Raw genomic sequence first — 20,677 nt, forward strand, 5'->3', positions numbered from 1 at the left:
TGAGTCCTTTATAAAAGCCACCCTTACATGGAACTATTCTCCCAGATAAGGATCTCTTTGGGAGAATGAGATGAAAGGCACCATAAAACTTAAATCGTTTTCTTTTGTTGTAACTTCCATGTGGACATTTATCTGTGTCATAAAGTAACTTATCTATCTTAGAAAGGGACAAAGGTACCGTACTAGAGATTGATGTCTCTTACAGTGCTTTTGAGAGCTAAACAACAGCCTTTGCAAAAGCTTTGAGCCAAAGTCTTTGCCAACAGCAAGCCAGGGCAGATCCCAGACTTACGGGGCATGAGTTTGCACTTCTGTAGTAGCAAATCTTTCATGGGGATGTGCATTACCATTGGCTACCAAAGTGAGCCCAGGCCTCTAAAGTCAGGATCCATTTTATCAGCATTTGGCCTAAATCTGCTTATCCATGGAGACTCCTGGTAAATTTTCTTTAAGTAAGGACAAGAAAAAATTAAGGATAGGGATGGGGAGTAGACATGATTTCCTTGATAATAGAGAACTCTGGATATGGAAAATCCCCAATGCAAGTTCAAGGAAAAAAAAAAAAAAAACAAGTTAAAACCAAAATTGAGAAGCAAAGTCAGATCAAAGCGTTTAAGGAAAGAATTAAATTCTAAACATGACCTAGCAGAGGCTGAATACATCATAATTGACACTAAAGGAAAAATCTGTAACACATTTCTCAAATATGCTTTGTTGTATTTCTCTCTATAACTGTACTACAGTCAATACTGCCATTAAAAAAAGTTTATCCAAAGGCAAAGTTGGTTTGCCAGGGGCTTGTCTTTCTAACTATTGTTTTCCTGTAAGCTTTTTCAATAAAAAACCTAAGTAGTTCAAAAATATCCAAATTATTGAATAATAAGCATATGCTACAGATTTATTCTAAACCAGATTGACATATCATTAATATGCTTCCCATCCCCCATCTTTGCTGTCTCTAAATAAACTCTGTGCATGTGCCTTGGCAGCTTCAGAAACGCCTGGGCACACTGTTATAGAATAAGAACATTTTGCCTTTTGTTAAGGAATGATATTTATTCAAGTAATCACACACAGACATGAGCTCAGCAGCAGAGTATGCACAGGTGATATTGAAACTCAGGAACAGAAGCAGAGAACAGTTTGCTGCAGCCCCCATAGTAATGTGCTGTTTGATCTTCCTTCCCATGGGGAATAATTCACTGGAGGAGGGAGGAACAGCTTAGTAGGGGGAGATAGAGAGAGGAGGAGAGAGGATGTAAGGTCCATTCAATCAGGGAAAGGCCCTTTTGTTGTCACTTCCTATAGAGCAGGGTCTTTTAACCTGCTTAGAGTTAATAAATGGGTCAGCTTGGATTGAATACTGGACATGGAGTCGGGAAGACCTGAATTCAAATTTTACTTCAAACTCTAACTGTATAACACTAGGAAAGTCACTTAACTTTGTTTACCTCAACTTCCTCATCTATTTAATGAGGAAAATAAAAACACCCACTTCCCAAAGTTGCTGTGAGGATCAAAAGAGATGATATTGTAAAGTACTTGATATAGTTCCCAGCATATAGTAAATGCATATAAATGTTAGTTATTATCACTGCACATTAGTTGAGCAACTGATTGTTTAAAGGGAAGATGGTATAAAGGAAGTATTATTGGGAAAATAGAAGAATGAGGAAGGGTATAGAGTGGATTGTACAAGACTGGGAATGTATATCATGGAATATACATGGAATCATGAACATCATGGAATGATCACAAGAAGAGTGACAATCTTATTTATTTTTTATTTTTTATTTTTCCCTGAGGCTGGGGTTAAGTGACTTGCCCAGGGTCACACAGCTAGGAAGTGTTAAGTGTCTGAGACCAGATTTGAACTCGGGTCCTCCTGAATTCAGGGCTGGTGCTCTATCCACTGCGCCACCTAGCTGCCCCCATGACAATCTTATTTTAAGACATTTATTACTCCTGCCTCTGCTATTTATTTAATTGTATAATTTTGGACATTCCACTTAACTTCTCTTAGTCTCAGTCATCTCACCTGTAAAATATGAATAAAACTCTCCCTATCTAATCTAAACAAAAACAATGATTTACTACTCATTTGAGTTAATGTTACTTCTACTATCCATTTTTTTAAACTATTAATAAGTTGTTTAAATAGGTCAAGACTGATACCATATATTATTCTTATTATAATTCCTTCTATTCTTTAATAGTGTATTCCCAGGGAAGTGTAATGAAGTGTAATTTCCCTCCCTCTTTTCTTCTCTATCTTCTCCACCCCTTTCTCCGTACACTCTGGAGCAAGAACAGGAATTTCTACTTCCTATAGATCTTAATAACACTGTTAATTGACTGCTGAACAGATTCCATGGATATAATAAGGGGCTATCCTCACCCTAGGGACCTTTCTTTCCTGTTAGCCTTAATCTGACACTTAAATATATTGTCACATAATGAGAAAACTGTTTTCATTAGAAAAGACCTTAATGTTGGGAAAAATTGAAGGCAAAAAGAAAAGAGGACAGGACAGAATGAGATGGATAGAGAGTGTTATGGAAACAATGAGCATGAATTTGTATAGTTTTAGAGAGATAGTAGAGGACAGAAAAGTTGGATATGAATGAACAACTTAAGGTGTTGCTTAAGAGAACCTTAGGAGAAGATCTCCTTATGAGATCCTCAAGTCCACTTAAATTCTTTATTATGATTATTGATAATAATGGATATTACTATCCTAATAGTGATTATACCATAATTATTGGCAATATAGGGCATTATTATCCTAATACTAATTATACTCTGATTATTGACAATAATGGACATTACTATCCCAATAGTAATTATACCATAATTATTGGCAATATAGGGCATTATTATCCTAATAGTAATTATACTCTCACTATTGGAAATATTTGTCATTACTATCCCAAAGATAATAGTATTATTAGTAGTAGTAATTATAATTAGTAGTAATAATGGACTTTATATGGTATTATCCTTGCTTGCCTGGGCTCATGGCCTCCTAGGCAACCCTGAGTCTAGAACATGATCACCTGTTAGTGTCTCCTTCCAATGGAGTATTGGCTATGGATTAAATATAGCAGTGATGATGGCAGGAGCAGAGTAAGGGGCAAGGGCTGAGAGGTTGTCACCTAAGGAGAAAGAAACTACTAAGGGAAAAAAGACTCCATTTGGAGTTCTCCTGTCCTCAGTGGAGGTAATATGAAAAATAGCTAATGAGCAACCCCACTACACATCTCCCAGTGAGGCATGAATATTATATAGGTGATTATGATCATTCTAGAAGTATTTTCTTCTTAGCATTACCTTTTCTGTATTAGAAAGAAAACTGTTTCATCTGATTCATGTTCCCTTTATTATTTTTTTTATTGTTTTACTCTCTTCCTCCCCCACACAAAGTTAAAAAGAGAAATTATTCTTAGGAATCTGAGGTGGGGTTGGAATTGAAATTTTGGGACCCTAATATGACTATTGACAAAACAGGCAATGCAGAGCAATAAACATAGGGCAAACTGTGAGGGAAGACTAATAGAGACTGAAGAAGGTTGCCAACTCCTGTTTCAATCTAACATAGTATGAGAAAGCAATTATGCTAGTCTAGTATTATATTTATTATATTTATTTTTGTCTTTGTATACTCTATTCTTTAGTGCAGTGGCTAACATATATGGTAATTTAAAATGATGTTTTATTTGACTCACCAAGAACAATTACAATAATTTTATACAAGTTTAACTGAACTCAGAAATATCCTAGTGATTAGTTAACAAAGATTTGATTTACTTGCCAAGCAAAGGGAAATAGTGGCCAAACACATTTCTAATTTAGAATATGATTAAGTCCCTATTAGTGCAGATAATGAAATGGAAACACATATTTGAATTCATACCATTCAAAATTTTGATTATGCAAAATATGCTAGTTGAAACCTAATAGCAATATGGATAATATTTGAATAATGTGACAATTTCATGAGATGTATTACTTGCACTAATTGGAAACAGTTATATAAAATGATTTATAAAATCTTATAAATAAGGGTGATAGAAAATTTTGAACTGTATTACCTCCTAAAATAAAGAGAGGTAGCGGAGAGATGAGAGACCCAATTAAGTAAGTTATCCTGAGGACATCTGAGGATGAAAATGGAAGGACAAGAAATAGAAGTAAAATGGAAAAGATCTACAAAGATTTTAATAAAAAGCAAATTGTTTTTGTCAAAAAGAAAAAGAAGCCACAAAAATTGGACTCATACTTGGTAGTCCCAAATGTACTTAAAGATGAGGCAGAAAGGAGACTAAAAAGAAGAAAGATGGAAAAACCAGTTGGATTAGAACACATGTGTATATTGAAGAAATCTATATTGCAGGTGACCTAATTGTGAAGACCTTAAGAATTCAAATCATATGATGTTAAAGGGAGACTATGATGTCAAAAATATGGCAGGAAAATAACAGACAATCTAATTAATGTTGAAAAAAAGTAATTGAAAGAACATTAGCAACTACTCCCATATTCTTTTCCACCATACAAAACTTTTATGAGAATCATATACACATGCACTAAAGGTATCCTTACCGTAGGTCTCAAGTATAGAATAGGTAAGCTTTTACCATCACAAAATTAACTAAAAAATGTCAAAAATACAAATTCTCACCTTATTTTATGTTTGCTAATTTCTTAAATTAAGATGTTTTTAAATATTTTAATATCTATTAATCATACATCAAACTAATTTAAGATTCCTTAAAACATATAACAATGAAAACACTGTTCAAATATTTTTAAATCACAAGCCTCAGATGAGACATAAAACCAATAGATGTGTTTGCCAAAGATTTTTGCCACTCTAATGGGGAAAATACATAACAAAGTCCAAGTTGAAGGAGGATTCTTGTGGTTAGAGGGATTTCCTAAAAGCTCTTGTTTGTAAATGACAGTGCTGGTTGTATCAAACTCTAGAAGCTCCTGGAAAAGCTAGCTAAATACTTAAAACAGTTTAGCCTGATAATTTACACAGGAAAGACCAAATAGATGAAGAATGTCTATTATTCAAATTATAACACATAGTTGGATAGACAATTTATAGAACTTGCCTATCAGTGTGTCTATCAGGAACAGTAAGAACAAATGGATACTATTTGATTCCAGAATTAAACAAGGAGAGAACAGACTGGACTTCCTTTAAGAAATTGCAAAATTCAATTTTAACGATTCCAGTTATACAGCAAAATCCAAGTTGAAGGATTCCTGAGGGTAGGAGGATTTCCTGAAAGCTCTTGTTCATAAATGATAGTGCTGATTTTATCCAGAAACAAAGGCCCACCCTTTTAATATCAAACCAACATAGGTTTATGTTTACAAGATATAGAAATATAAAATTAACTAAAAGAATTAAAAATGGGATATCACACAATCAGCAACAAAGAGGCACATGGTAAATGTGGGCAGGCTGTAGCATATAGCCCTGAGAAACTTTGAAGAAGAGTAAAAGACATTAACAGGAGAATATATAATAGGAAAAAATAGTCTGGCTATGTGATGAGAGTAGAGAGTGATAGCTCTACTGTTCTGGTGACGTGGCATTGTCAGGAGAAGGTAAGGACTATCTGCAGCACATTAGTTGGTTCAAATTATTTGTCATGAGCCTATGAAAAGATTTTCATGCATTCTCAGCTTATGAATACAATTAATACAGAAGGAGTAATTATGAATGGGTTGTATTTTGCATCACTGAAAGGAACATCCAAATCAATGAAATCACAGATTATTTGAATATTTGTGTTATTAGTTATTGTGTCATAAACAAAGAGATAGTATAGGTCTCAAAGGCCATTTGGTCCATTTCTGGTGGGGAAAAAAGGGTTGAGAAATTTGACAGTAATTTGCCCAAAGTCATATGGGTATTAAGTAACAGGATTGTGAGTGAATGTTCATTTACTTCATTTCTATTACTATTAATAATAACAACTTAAGAAATTTACTTGAGCAATTTATAATTATGGTTGTTAAGATAATCTTCCTAAAGCCCAGGTGTGACCTTGTCACCACCTGCTCAATAAATTACCATGGTTTCCAATTATCCATAGGATCCAATTTAAAATCCTTCAGTTGGAATTTGATGCCCTTCATAACCCGGCCCCTTTCTATCTTTCCAGTCTTCTTATATTTTACTCCCCTCTACAACTCTGTGATCCAACATCTTTGACCAACTTGTTGATCTTCATATACTATGTTCCCTTTCCTGGCCCTCTCTTAGGTCTGGAATACTCTTTTTCCTCATCTCTGCTTCCTGGCTTTCCTGACCTTGTTTGAGTCTTAGTTCAAGTTGCACATGCTACAAAAAGACCTTTTCTGGGCTGAACACCCTCCCCCAATCTCCCAGTTGATAGTGCTCTCTTCTCATTTACACTCTAAATATCTTGTTTGCACATAGCTTTTTATATATTATCTCTCTATATAGTATATATATTTATATTATATCTTAATTTAAGAAATTAACAAACATAAAGGTGAGAACTTATATGTGTTATAATATATATTAAATATTATATATTTATATATTATTCACCCACTCTATACCTCCCACTTCATTAGAATGTATATTTAACATATTGTTCTCTTTATCCCCAATACTTAGTGTGACACCTGGTACACAGTGATAACTTAACAAATCAAAACAGTTTATAGTCACATGAAAAAAATGCTCTCAATCATTATTGATTACAGAAATGCAAATTAAAATAACAAGGAGTATCATTAAAAAGATTGTAGAGAATGTGGCAAATTTTGGAGGGGCTGTGGAAGAATTGGGACATTAATTCATTGTTGGTAGAATTATGGACTGATCCAACCATTTTGGAGAGCAATTTAGAATTATGCCCAAACAGTTATTAAAATGTCTATACTCTTTGACCCAGCAATGCTACTTCTAGGCATGTTTCCCAAGATGGCTAAGAAAAAGGAAAAAGAATCTATATGTTCTAAAATATTTCTGGCAGTCCTTTGTGATGGCAAAGAACTGGAAATTGTGAGGATTCCCATCAATTGGAGAATGACTGATTATGATGGAATACTACTGTGCTATAAGATCATATCTAAAATTCTCAATATAATTCTTAGATGTCTACTTAATTTGCTTTGTTGTAATGACTTTCCACACTTGGTATTCCTTACATGGATGAAAGCAGAGGTCAAATCTCCACCCCCAAACATCCTGTACATCTTTTAAAAGTTTCTGTGAACCTCAAATGGGACAAATGTATGTACTCTGCAAAAGTCTAAGTGCTGTACAAAATGGAGATTAGTATTATTTCATGATAACAGAAGAGACGACTAGGAGCAAAGGATGTTAGTGACTTCTTTACTTGTCAAAGAATGTAGAACTTTCAGAGTCCAGGGCTCATAATTAAATCTCTGTTCTCTAGGTTTTAGACACTATATTCTTCTCATCATGTCTATCAAGACATAGCCTTTAAAAAAAGAAACATTTCTATTGATGAATCTGAGACTTTAGGCTTATCTTTGTCTCCTAATACAGAACCCTTTTGGATTTTTAAGAGGATGACAGAGAATCTGTACAGGCAGGTTGGAACATTTCACTCTATAATTCATAAAAATCATATAATTAATTACCATTAGAATTAAATAATTAAGGCTTATTCCCAGATTATGAAATATTTGATATATCCTAGGATAGGAACAGAACATTATAGATTTGAATAGAATAATTATATCAATAAATTCCATTTCTATCCTATAAAGTTTACAAAGTTATTTCATTATAACATTCCTTTGTAGTAAGAATGAAGTTGTCTATGTTATAGTCAAACTGTCTTGTTGACTGTTTCTCGTATGTGGTATTTCATTTTGCATGGTCTTTACCCCATCTTAGTGAAGCTCTCCTTTCTCACCTCTACTGTTTAGAAGCCCTAGCTGTCTTAAACACTCTGTTTAAGTGACACTCTTGCCTAGATAATGTCTTTCCTGATCTCCTACTTATGTGTCCGCTCCCTGGTGTGCTGGAGACAGCTTGAACAGAACTGATGATTAAAATTTCAGTCTGAGCATTTGTATTTTAGAAATTGAGGTGGTTGTTGTTGATTATTTAGACATAAGAAGGTGATAGTTAAAATGTTAATGCAGTTTAAACTTAAAATTGTGTCAAATCCACTACTCCATCTTCCACCAAAGAGTTGTTAAATATTTACCAGCACACTTAAACCCTCTCTAAATTGCTTTTTATTTGCCATGCATATATTTTAAATTTACTGATCTGTATGAATGTTTCCTCTTGTACAATATAAGCTTGTTGAAGTTAGGCACTATTTTGCCCTTTTCTTTCCTTTGTATTTCAGAACCTGGCAAAATGCCTAGCACATAGTAAGTCTTTGACAAATGCTTGTTAAATTGAATTAGTTTAAGTGGTAAAATTTTTGTTATTGCTGCTTTATATGGAAGGAATCTGAGAGACAAAGATTAAATGAATTGTCCATCCATGATTACAATATAAATTCTCTCCTTAAATAATTCTCTTTGGAAGGAAAGGAATATTTAGGGAAATAATGAAAAAAATGACATTTAAATAATTCACTTAGGTTTTATATAAGCTAAATGTAAGGGAGGAAATAGTGTAATCTACATTTGGAGCAAAAAGCAATTTGCAAATAGAGAAAATGAAGCAAACGATAACCATGTCACAATTTTGATATGCAGAATAACTGGCCATGCATTGAGAGGAAATAAGAGCTGTTAACTGAATGTTAATGGACAGATCTCCCCTTGTACATATATTGTGGGCAAATGTGACATCATTTGTCCTTTAATATCTCCCCTACCCGCAGTCTAAGATGTTGTACTCAGTTTTCTAAGTTCAAATTATAGTTATAAACACAAACCAGAGATGGTGGGGATTCGAGATATCAACTAAGCCATTTTTACAGATTGACAGCATTTTACTCCTAAGGAAACAACATTGGAGAAATGTTAGAAATGTGTTTTACAAGGGAAAAGAAAAGGAAATAATATTCCAAGACAACTACATTTTGTTGCAATCATTGATCTTGCTGAAATTCTTGTGTTCTGTTTAAGACTTCCATTTCAAACATGTTAAAAGAACCAAGCTTAGAATCATGGATGCAGAACTGGATGGGACATTGGAGGAAGCTTTGTTTAACTCCCAAATGTTATAACTGGGAACATGGAATCTTGACAAAGTGACTTAGTTAATGTTTTACAAGTAGTAAGTGCCACATTCAGGATTTAAAGTCAAATCCTCTGACTTTTTAGTGCATAGGAGTCTGTTCTTGGAGTAAGAAAAGTCCTAAGTTCAAGTCCCATAACTATCTGTATGATCATAGGCAAGTCATTTTACTTTTCAGTACTGTAAGTGTCTCTCTAAAATTATAAATGAAGGAGTTGTCAAGCAATATCTGTGGAAGGAGTTTCTTTATTAGAACTTCTGTATACCAATCAGAGGATCATAAAGCAAAATCTAGAATGACCCTGGAAGTTATCTAGGTGTGTTCTCTCATTTTCTGGATGAGGAAGCCAAGTGGCAGGTTACTTGGCTGTGGCACTCTATTTAATCAGAGCTGGGATTTGAATTTAATCTCTTTGACTGTCAAGGAGATCTTCCTGCTGTTTCTTACATCTTCCCCAGTTCCACCCTTTTTTCTCTTAAAAAAAAAAATAATAATATATATATATATATATATATATATATATATATATATATATATATATATATATATATATATATATATAAATTCCTGAGTACTAATAGTGGGGTAGGCAAATGTTCAGAAAAAAAAAAAAAGCACTTTTGAGTTTTAATTAAAGAAAAGAACATCTGTGAGAAGAATCACAATATATACTTTTAAAGAGAAGTTGGATAGGTTTATTTACATGAAAACAAGAGATAATTGCAACAAATCAATATTTGATTGATAGTTAAGCCCTAAGCAATGGAAATATGTGGAGCAGGGTGAGATGGATCTTTAGATGTGGTTGGTAGCTGACTATTTGAATGCTTCCTACTTCACAGGGTTGTGATGTAGTAAATGGGCAAAAACGACCAGCTATTATTTTATAGCGAATTAAGGCTATATGTTAGAAGATTGCAAAATTGCTCAAGGGGGCAGCTCTATTGAAATATTCCTCTAAAAATGGGGTAATTGGTATGGCAATAAACCTGTTTGATTTTTGAAAGTGGTTGAGTTGACTAGAGCTACCCTTTGAATTAAATTTAGGAACCCCTTTCCTCTGGATTTAAAGGGACTGGGGTAATCCTCTCTTAAAATCCGAATTGAAAATTTGAGGTCTCCAATTATTATGAAATATAATTCTTCCTTATGAAACTTTCAGGGGAATATAGCAGGTAGTAACCCTTCTCAATTGTTTATTCTTTTTTAACCCCTTAGTATTTCTTATTTCCCATTTCTACTTTTACAAACATTAGCTTTATGATAGGATGTATCTGTTTTTATTTTAGTGAATCATGTCATCCACGATGTATATATTACTATGACTACACAAATGAATTGTATTGGTATAAGATGCTTTGGGCAATTCTCCGTGTCCCTAGATATCCTTAAGAAATGAAAAAGAATTAGAATAAATCAACTTAAAGGATAAATGGATAAAGCTTCACACACGTAATCTTCTACTTTTGTTAACCCACGGTTTATACAACTGCCAGCAAAGGCAGAGCCCTGAAATTTCAGGGCTTAGATGGTAAACAGGAGAAGCAGCTTAGCTGGTCAGAGATTAGCTGGGCACTGCTCTGCTTTCCATCTACAATAAGCCCACAGAGCAAGGGGGGGCCTTTTGGACAAGATTGAAAAGCAATTTTTTTTCAGTGGAAAGAATAGTTGATTTGAGGTCAAAGAATGTGGGTTTAAGTCTTGGCTATGCCACTTATAATTCAATTGCTTAACCTCTCTGAAAAGCATTTTCATTTGAGACAAATTACAGACTTGTTGGAAAGTATTCAGAGGGTTAGTCCAACCCCTTCATTTTACATTTTACAACTGAGGCCTGAATTAGTGAAGTGGCTTGTTCAAGGTCAAGTGATTAGTCAGTCATAGATAATAAATGGCAAGCCCAAGATTTGAACCCAGATCTTTTGACTAGGAGTTCAATTCTCCTGTTTTCATAATACAAGTCTTTACTTATCTTACTGGGTTTTTGAAAGCCTCAAATTACACGGGTGGGAGAGTTAGGGGGGAAGAAGGAGGGAATTGTATTCTATAACTGTAGAGCACTATAGCTATGTAATCAATAAGCATTGATAAAGTACCCACCCTGGATTAGGGGAGTAAAAATACTACTTTCATTATATGTCTATGAATATGCTACATCTTCCAGTCAGTCCAGAAACTGATGACCAAGCAAGTATAGTATCCTCCCTGAGGATGCCAGGAGACATCCTTATTGAGCAGAAACCTTCAGTCCCCAATGGTTAGTCTTGCAAGTGGCTTAATGAATCACTCACAGGGAGTTCTACTGGCTCCACCAAGCACATCAAGAATCTTCCTGGGGAAGTTGATAAAGATCTGCTAAGTAAACTCCAAACTGCTCTTGTTGCTAAGATGAGTAAAGTCTTAATAGGAAAAGTACTTTTAACTCCTCCAAGACTAGACTTATTATCAGATCAGGACTGAAGAGAGATCAATTTCATTCACACAGCAATGCCTTAGCAAATGAACATTCTACTGTCCATTTGTCAGTGGAGGAAGAAATGACTCTGTATGGCCTTAAATAATTGGGCTCTAAAAAAAAAAAGGTATTATAAATTAAGTTGCTGTACAAATTGTGAATCTTCTTTTTTTTTCTTCCTTCCCTCTCCCTCTTCCCTCCTTCCCTCCCTCCCAATCTTATGTGTTTTTTTGTCTTGTGGGAGGAGGGCATTGAAGGTAGCTTTTTATTCTACCCAATCCCTCCCTCTTTCTTTCTTTCTTTCTTTCTTTCTTTCTTTCTTTCTTTCTTTCTTTCTTTCTTTCTTTCTTTCTTTCTTTCTTTCTTTCTTTCTTTCTTTCTTTCTTTCTTTCTTTCTTTCTTTCTTTCTTTCTTTCTTTCTTTCTTTCTTTCTTTCTTTCTTTCTTTCTTTCTTTTCTCTCTCTCTCTCTCTCTCTCTCTCTCTCTCTCTCTCTCTCTCTCTCTCTCTCTCTCTCTTGAGTTGGAATGCAAAGAGTGAAAGTCTTGGGGGTCCAGAAAACATAGGTTCTAGTCTCACCTCTGAGACAAGTCACACCTTATGAGACTATTGTCAAAGTTCCTCTCAGGGTATCAGGCTAACTTTATATCATTGAACAGGTGCTGATCTGCATTGGTAAAGGGGATTTGGTCCTCTCTGAGAATGAAGGACAAATAATAGTAACAGCAACACCAACCTCTTTCTTCATCAAAAGTTTTCTGTACCAATGAAGTCACAAAAAGACCCAAATCTCCAATCTAAAATGGGGTGAATTAAGTAAGGTAGAAAATAAAGGAATGTTGCAATAAGTTTATCAACGGATATTTTTGTGTTGAGTCTTACTATTCCACATATCAGACTTGTGTAAGGAAGCCATAACTAGGATAAGGAATTAAGGTTTTGACTTTAGTACAGATGTTTCTGAGGGAGCTAATTATGCTTTTTTTTTGGGGGGGGGTAGTTACCTAATCTACTTGTTCTATCCCTAGTAGCATCCTTCTTTTTTATTCCTCTTTCTTGTTATCTTTTCCTCTTCCTTCAATACCATTAGAATGTGAATTCCTTGAAGTTGGGGATTATTTGATTATTTGTCTTTGTAACCCATGAACATAGTAGTTTTTCATAATATAATAATAAATAACACACAACATTTATAAAATGCTTACTATATTCCCAGACACAGTGCTAAGTATTTTACAATTGTTATCTCATTTGATAGTCACAGCACTTTGTAAGGTAGGTGTTATTGTCATCCCCATTTTACAGAGGAGAAAATTGAGGCAGAGGTTAAGTGACTTGCTCAGGGTTATACAGCTAATCCCAGTGCTTTGTCCACTGTGCCACTGAGCTTCCCTTTCAGATAGAGAAAGCATTAAATTTATTATTTTTCCCTCATTCCCTTCTTCCTTCTCCCTCTTGCTCTGTCTAGCTCTATCTCACTCTCTTTTGCTATCTCAGAATTCTTTAATGTGACAGCCTACTCACACCATATTGAATTTCTCTATTGCTTTTTGGGCAACCTACAATTTTCATTCTTTGAGTACTGTGGTATTTCATGAAACCCAAACATTACTTAAAACTTGATAGCACTTAAAGAATGTTGATCTTACAAATATGGATCCTTGTTTCAGATTGTGATCATGAAAAGCACTGTACAGTTTCAAAACTGAAGCTGTTCTTCTCTTGCACTAAATTCTAGGTTGAGTTCATTATTCATATGTAATGTCTGTTGAAGATACAAGTACTGATGGACCAGCTTTTTAGTTTCTTCACTCAATTATACATCATTTAATCTTAACAACTGATATTCATCCACTTGGTTCTTCTGTATGAGTAGTTAGTTGTTAGGCTGAATTCTTTTGAGTGATTATGTATATCACTTATAAAAAAAAGTGTTTCAGGATTTGATGACATCAGAATTATGTAATACACAAACAAGAATGTCAGAATGATTTAATTATCTATAGATAATTACTATTTCTTTTGTATTCTTCACTGGATATGTTGTCTATTTGTGCCAAATACCTTAGTTGAGCTTATCCTCAGCTTTATGATTCTCTTGATATTAATGATTAGTAGTATATCAACAAAGTTGTCTCCAATCTTAAGTCTTTTTTTGGAATTACACAATTTTGCCTTGTGGGAGGAGGACATTGAAGGTAGCTTTTTATTCTACCCAATCAAATACTTTTGTAAAGTCAATAAATATTGGGCTATTGCATTCTCTATAATTTTCAATCATTTATATGACTTTATAGTTTGGTTATTGTTAGATTAAACTTGCTTATTTGTTTTTTATACTTTCATCAAGATATCAGTTATACCTCTTCATACATCCTATATCTTGATGTGTGTTCAAATTGTTTTCATAAAGAATTTTTATATAACCATGGGAAAGTAGGCATGTTGTTAGTAATTACTGATTTTTTGTTTACCTTTTCTAGTTGATAATAATGATTGAAATCTTCCCAAATGTTCTTTCCCACTTGTGAATATCTTGAACACATTATTTTAAATAGTTTTTTATCTTCCCAAATACATGCAAAAATAGTTTTCAATATTCACCTTTGCAAAACTTTGTGTTGTAATTTCCCCCTTCCTCCTCTTCTCCTTCCCGTAGTAAGAAATTGGATATAGGTTAAACATGTGAAATTCTTCTAACCATATATCCAAATTCATCATGCTGAACAAGAAAAATCAGATCAAAAGGGAAAAAAAACAAGAGAAAGAAAACCAAAGCAACCAAACAAACAATAACAACAACAACAAAATGTTGACTCACATATAGTCTTCATATTTCTCTTTCTGGATGCAGATGGTTCTTTCCATCACAAGTCAATAATTGCTTGAATCATCTCATTATTGAAAAGAGTCAAGTTTATTACAGTTGATCATCATATTATCTTGTTGTTGCTGTGTACATGTTCTCTTTGTTCTGCGCTCTTCATTCAACATTAGTTCATGTAAATCTTTCTAAGCTACTCTGAACTGAGCCTGCACATCAGTTCTTATAGAAAATAATATTCCATTACATTCATATACCATAACTTATTTAGCCATTCCCCAACTGATAGGCATCCCATTAACTTTCCAGTTCCTCTGGGACACTGATGCATTATTGGTGGAGTTGTGAAAGAATCCAGCCATTCTGGAGAGCAACCTGGAATTATGCCCAACAAGGTATCAAAATGTGCATACCCTTTGACCCAGCAGTGCTACTACTGGGATTATATCCCAAAGAAGTACTAAAGAAGAGAAAGGGATCTGTATGTGCCAAAATGTTTGTGGCAGCCCATTTTTGTAGTGGCTGGAAACTGGAAAATGAATGGATGTCCATCAACTGGAGAATGCTTGGATAAATTGTGGTATATGAATGTTATGGAATATTATTGTTCTATAAGAAATGACCAGCAGGATGAATACAGAGAGGCTTGGAGAGACTTACATCAACTGATGCTGAGTGAAACGAGCAGAACTAGGAGATCATTATATACTTCAACAACAATACTGTATGTGGATGTATTCTGATGGAAGTGGATATCTTCAACATAGAGAAGAGCTAATCCAATTCCACTTGATCAATGATGGACAGAATCAGCTACATCCAGAAAAGGAACACTGGGAAATGAGTGTAAACTGTGAGCTTTTTTGTTGTTGTTTTTCTTCCCAGATTTTTATCTTCCGAATACAATCCTTCCTTTGCAACAACAACAACAACAAAATTCAGTTCTGCACATATATATTGTACAGGATATACTATAAGATATTGAATCTGTATGGGAATGCCTGCCATCTAGGGGAGGGGGTCGAGGGAAGGAGGGGAAAAATTTCGGACAGAAGGGAGTACAAGAGATAATGTTGTAAAAAAAAAATTACCTATGCATATGTACTGTCAAAAAAAGTTATAATTATAAAAATTAATAAAAAAAATAAAACTTTCCAGTTCCTTGCCACTACACAAATGACTGTTAGAAGCATTTTTTCACACGTGGCTCCTTTTCTCTCTTTCATGATCTCTTTGGTAGACAGACCCATTAGAGATACACTGAATCAAAAAATAAGCACAGTTTGATAGCCTTTTATTCATAATTCCAAATTACTCTCCAGAATGGTTGGATCATTTCATAATTCTATCAACAATGCATTAGTGTCCCAGTTTTCCCACATCCTTTCTAACATTCATCATAATTTTTTCCTGGTATCTTATTCAATCTGAGAGAAATGAAGTGGTGTCTCAGAGTTGTTTTCATTTGCATTTCTGTAATCAATAGTTATTTAGAGCATTTTTTTCACATGACTAGTCTGAAAATTTCTTGTTAATATATTTTGACCATTTATCAATTGGGAAATGTGTTGTATCCTTATAAATTTGAGTTAATTCTTTATATATTTTAGAAATGAGGCTTTTATCAGAAACAATGGTTGTAAATTCCCCTCTCCAGCTTTCTGCTTCCATTCTACTTTTGGATGCATTGGTTTTGGTTGTGAAAAAACCTTTTAAATGTAATATAATAAAAATTATCCATTTTGCATTTCATGGTGTTCTCTAGTCCTTCTATGGTCATAAATTCCTTTCTTCTCCACAGATGAGGAGGGTAGACTATCCCTTATTTTTGCTTATACTATCATTCTTTATATCTAAATCATGAACCCATTTTGACCTTATCTTGGTGTGGGGTATTAGATGTTGATCAGTACCTAGTTTCTGCCATACTACTTTCCAATACCCAGCAAGTTTTGTCAAATTATGAGTTCTTATCTCAGAAACTGGCATTTTTGGGTTTATCATTGAGCATATATATTTTAGACAACTTAAATACCATATTTTCAGATCTATCAGGCATGGCTAATATGAGAATCTGTTTTGTTTGGCTAGATATATAATGAGGGACTTTATTTGGAATAAACTAAAAAATATCATGTGTTAAATTTGTGTTATGTGATTGTATGTAATATTCATCATATCCAGTGCCTCCTGCACTCAATATGTTCAAAACAGAATTTATTAACTTTCTTCCTAAACTCTCCTCATCTCCTACTTTCCCTATTTTTTTTTTTAACTCTAGGCATATAACCTAGGAGTCATCCTGGATTCCTTGCTATTTCTCACCTCCCATATCCAGCCTGTTGCCAAGGTCTGTTGACTACATCTTTGTAATATTTCTCACACATGTCTTTTTCTCTTTTCTGGCATTGACATCCCTCTAGTGTAGACCTTCATCATTTCATTCGTGGACTGTAATAGCCTCCTGGGAGGGTCTGCCTATTTCATGTCTCTCCCCATTCCAACCCCATCCTTCTTTCATTTTCTTAAAGCACATGAGATCATGTCATCCTTCCTCCTCACTATCTCTGCTCTTACCCCCACTCAATAAACTCCAGTGACTTCCTATTGCCTTGAGGATCAAATACAAAATGCTCTATTTGATATTTAGAATACTTCATAACCTAGGGTCCTCCTACCTTTTCCATTTTATACCTTACTCCCCAACAGAGATTCCTCAATCAAACGACACTGACCACTTGGGTATTTCACAAATAAGGCAATTCATTTCTGCTCCAGATATTTTCTCCACTCTCCCCAAGCCTGGAACACTCTCCTTCCTCCTCTCTGACTACTCATATCTTTGACTTTTTAAAAAATCCAGCTAAAATTCTACCATTTATTGGGAGCCTTCCCCAAACCCCCTTAAATCCAGTTTTGTCTCTGTTAATTATTTCCTATTTATCCTATGTCTAGTTTGCTTTCTATATATTTGTTTGCTTGCTGGCTCCCCCATTGGATTGTAAGCTTCTTGAGAACAGAAACTGTCTTTTTGTCTCCTTTTTTATCCTTAGCAAAGTGTTTGCATGTAATAGATGCTTAAGAAATCTTTTTTGATTAAAATTATTCAGTATATATAAACATGAAGTTCCTGTGTATTTTAAAAATCTTTAGATTTTTGCTTATCTTTATAAGTAAATGTCTTATACACAACAGACATTTAATAAGTGCTTTGAAAGCCTGAAAACACTATGGAAATATGAGTTGTTATTAATCAATTGTATATTGTTATAGAAACTGGAAAATTGATGTAACTTCATAGGGTTCAGTTTTGCCCTGATCTCAAACTAACCAAACACTAGTTCCATTACTTCTCCTTTTCGCACTCAGCATGGGTGCAAATCTCTAACATGTCTAGTGGTTTACATCAGTTTTCTACTTTTCTAGGAATTATTCAGTGAATTGGAAGGTTCATTAAGCTGATTTAAGAATAAGAACTATAATTTTTCCCTGTGGAAATGTGTATAACTGAATTGTTAAAGTTTTATGAGTCCTGGAGGATTAGTTGGTCTGTGGAATTACGTGGTCTGTGTTTTTTTTTTTGCTTTTTTTCATCGGTGTTGTTTATTTGTTTGTTTTCACTTTTCACTAAGCAACCTAATGATCTCTATGCCATTCAATGACATATGAGGAAAGGGAAACACAGAAAATTAGCTACATTATGTTTTTAATTCATCCCATGGGCGCATAGTGACCTGTAATTATCCTACATCTCTCTTCCCCTTATCCCAAACACTCTGGAAAAAGACCGATGGTCAATTACTCAGGAACTAAAAAACAGATAGATCAGTAGCTTATGATTAAAAAATAAAAATCTGAGGTTCCTATATATGCAATCACTAACTGTTCTTTTTCCCAATCCTGATACTACAGCTAACTTCTTAACTATAAAATGACGGGGTTGGTCTAGTTCCCTTCCACTTCTAGTTCTATGATTTCCCATTTCTTTTTCTATCCAGATTGCCTTATACCCTTTGATGAATCCTATTATGCCTTTAGGCCACCTTTGGTGTTCACAATAATTTCTTCTTATTTCAATGAAATTCTTGATTTCATTTTGGGTATTACTCAAAGCATCAGTTTCAACCATATACCCCTCTATACATTAGGAAATGTTCTTCATGAATCATTAGATTGTAAGCTCCTTGAGAAAAGGATTTGTTTAGTTTTTCTTTGTATCCTAGATTTAGCACAATGCTTGACATATGGAGTTTAAGTAAAGACTTGATTTGATGACTTAATGATTTGCTGGGGAGAAAAATTATTAGTGAATCTCTGTGCACTAGCTAGATTAATCCTTGGCTATCAGACACATAGCTTATTTGTACATGGTTGTTTGCATACTATGAGCATGATTAGATGGTGTGTTCCTCCAGGACGGGAAGTGTTTTTTTGACTTTTTTTTTTTTTTTTTTTTTTTTTTTTTTTTGGTATCCTTAGTACTTAGCATAATGCTTGGTATCTTTTTGTTGTTATGTAGTCATTTTGGTTATGTTTGACTCTTCATGACCCCATCCAGGGTTTTCTTTGCAAAACTGTTGGAATGGCTTGCTATTTCCTTCTTCAGCTCATTTTCCAGATGAAAAAAGTGAGAGAAGTAGAGTTAAATGCCTTGCCCAGAGTCTGATACAGTGTCTGAGACCACATTTGAACTCAGATCTTTCTGATTCCAGGCCCAGTGATTTATCCAATGTGCCACCTCTCTGTCTTGTGTAGTACTTAGTAAGTGACTAATAAGAACTTATTGACTATCACTTGGTGAATTCTCAACTTTTGTTAGTACCTGAAGACTTTGAACTTTACTGTTATGATCTTCAATTTCTTCCATCTTAAAACAGAAGAGGAATTTCATGAAAGCTTGATTTCAGGAAGATAAAAATGTTAGAACATTACTATATTCTCATCAGGAATTGAGGGCCAAGGCATCCCCAAACAGGGAACTAATACAACTGCTAAGTCCTGCTGTAGTCAGACTCTGTCTCCCACCTTTTTGGACACTTATTGATAAACTAAAGGCCATGAAGAGAAGAGTGGTGAAACTGTCTAGAATATTGAAAACTGTGCTATATCAAGATAGGTTAAAGAAACTGAGGAGGATTAGTATGGACCGAGATACAGGAAAGTTGGTGAGGAAGAAAAACTAGATTGGTGACATTTGGTTAAAGAGAACTGAAGAGAGGTGAAGAGAGAGAGAGATTTTCATTATTAGGAAAAACATTATAAAAAATTGAAGTTATTGATAAGTGGGAAAACAGCAACTTTGGGAAATGGTGAGTTCTCTTTTACTTGACATTTTTAATTGTAGGCTAGGAAACTCATTACTAGACATATTGGAGATGGTGTCCATGTTTAGGTATAGGATTGAATAACTTCATAATTCTCTTTAAACTCTAAGATTATGTGATTATAGGACATTGTTTTGAGAGAGAGAGCATTACAAAAAACCCTCTATTAATCACATACACATAAACACATACACACATGGATATATATAGACACGGATTTATACATATATATTCACAAGGCACATGCCGTTATGATTATTCTCTTCTGACAGAGAAGGCAATATGTTTGAAAGAAGTTATAAAAATAGGACATCAAAAAGAATATGTGGCTTTGATCTTACTTGTAATTAATTGCACCAGGAGAAGATTTAGATCATACAAGTGTGGGGTAGTAAGTGTTGCTTGTGTAAATAATTAATACGCCTGTATGAACTATTATACTTTTATCTGTCCTTCCAAGAGGAAAATCAGACACCTATGGTTCAACCAGCTGGAAATAATCTGTCAGTTAACCTTGCTTTGTAAAAAATTTATTGTATAGGGACATGTTCTTATGTCAGAGAATCTCAAGATCAGAAGGGTTCTCTAAAGTTATCTAGAGGTTCATACCTTCCTGATGAAGACTCCCTTCACAATACCCTTAGTAAGTTTTCAATCAACCTTTGAAAAAAAACAAAACAAAACTTCTCCCTTTCCCCATAAGAAGTGAAGACCTCACTAATTCCTGATGCAACAATGTCTATTTTAAAACAATGTTATTATTAATCCCCCCCCCCATATTGAATGGAAATCTCCCTTAATGTATTATCTACTTTGTATTCTTAATGCTCTCCTCTGGAAAAAATGAAA

This window comes from Sminthopsis crassicaudata, chromosome 6 (assembly GCF_048593235.1).
Source record: "Sminthopsis crassicaudata isolate SCR6 chromosome 6, ASM4859323v1, whole genome shotgun sequence".
Lineage (NCBI taxonomy): Eukaryota > Metazoa > Chordata > Mammalia > Dasyuromorphia > Dasyuridae > Sminthopsis > Sminthopsis crassicaudata.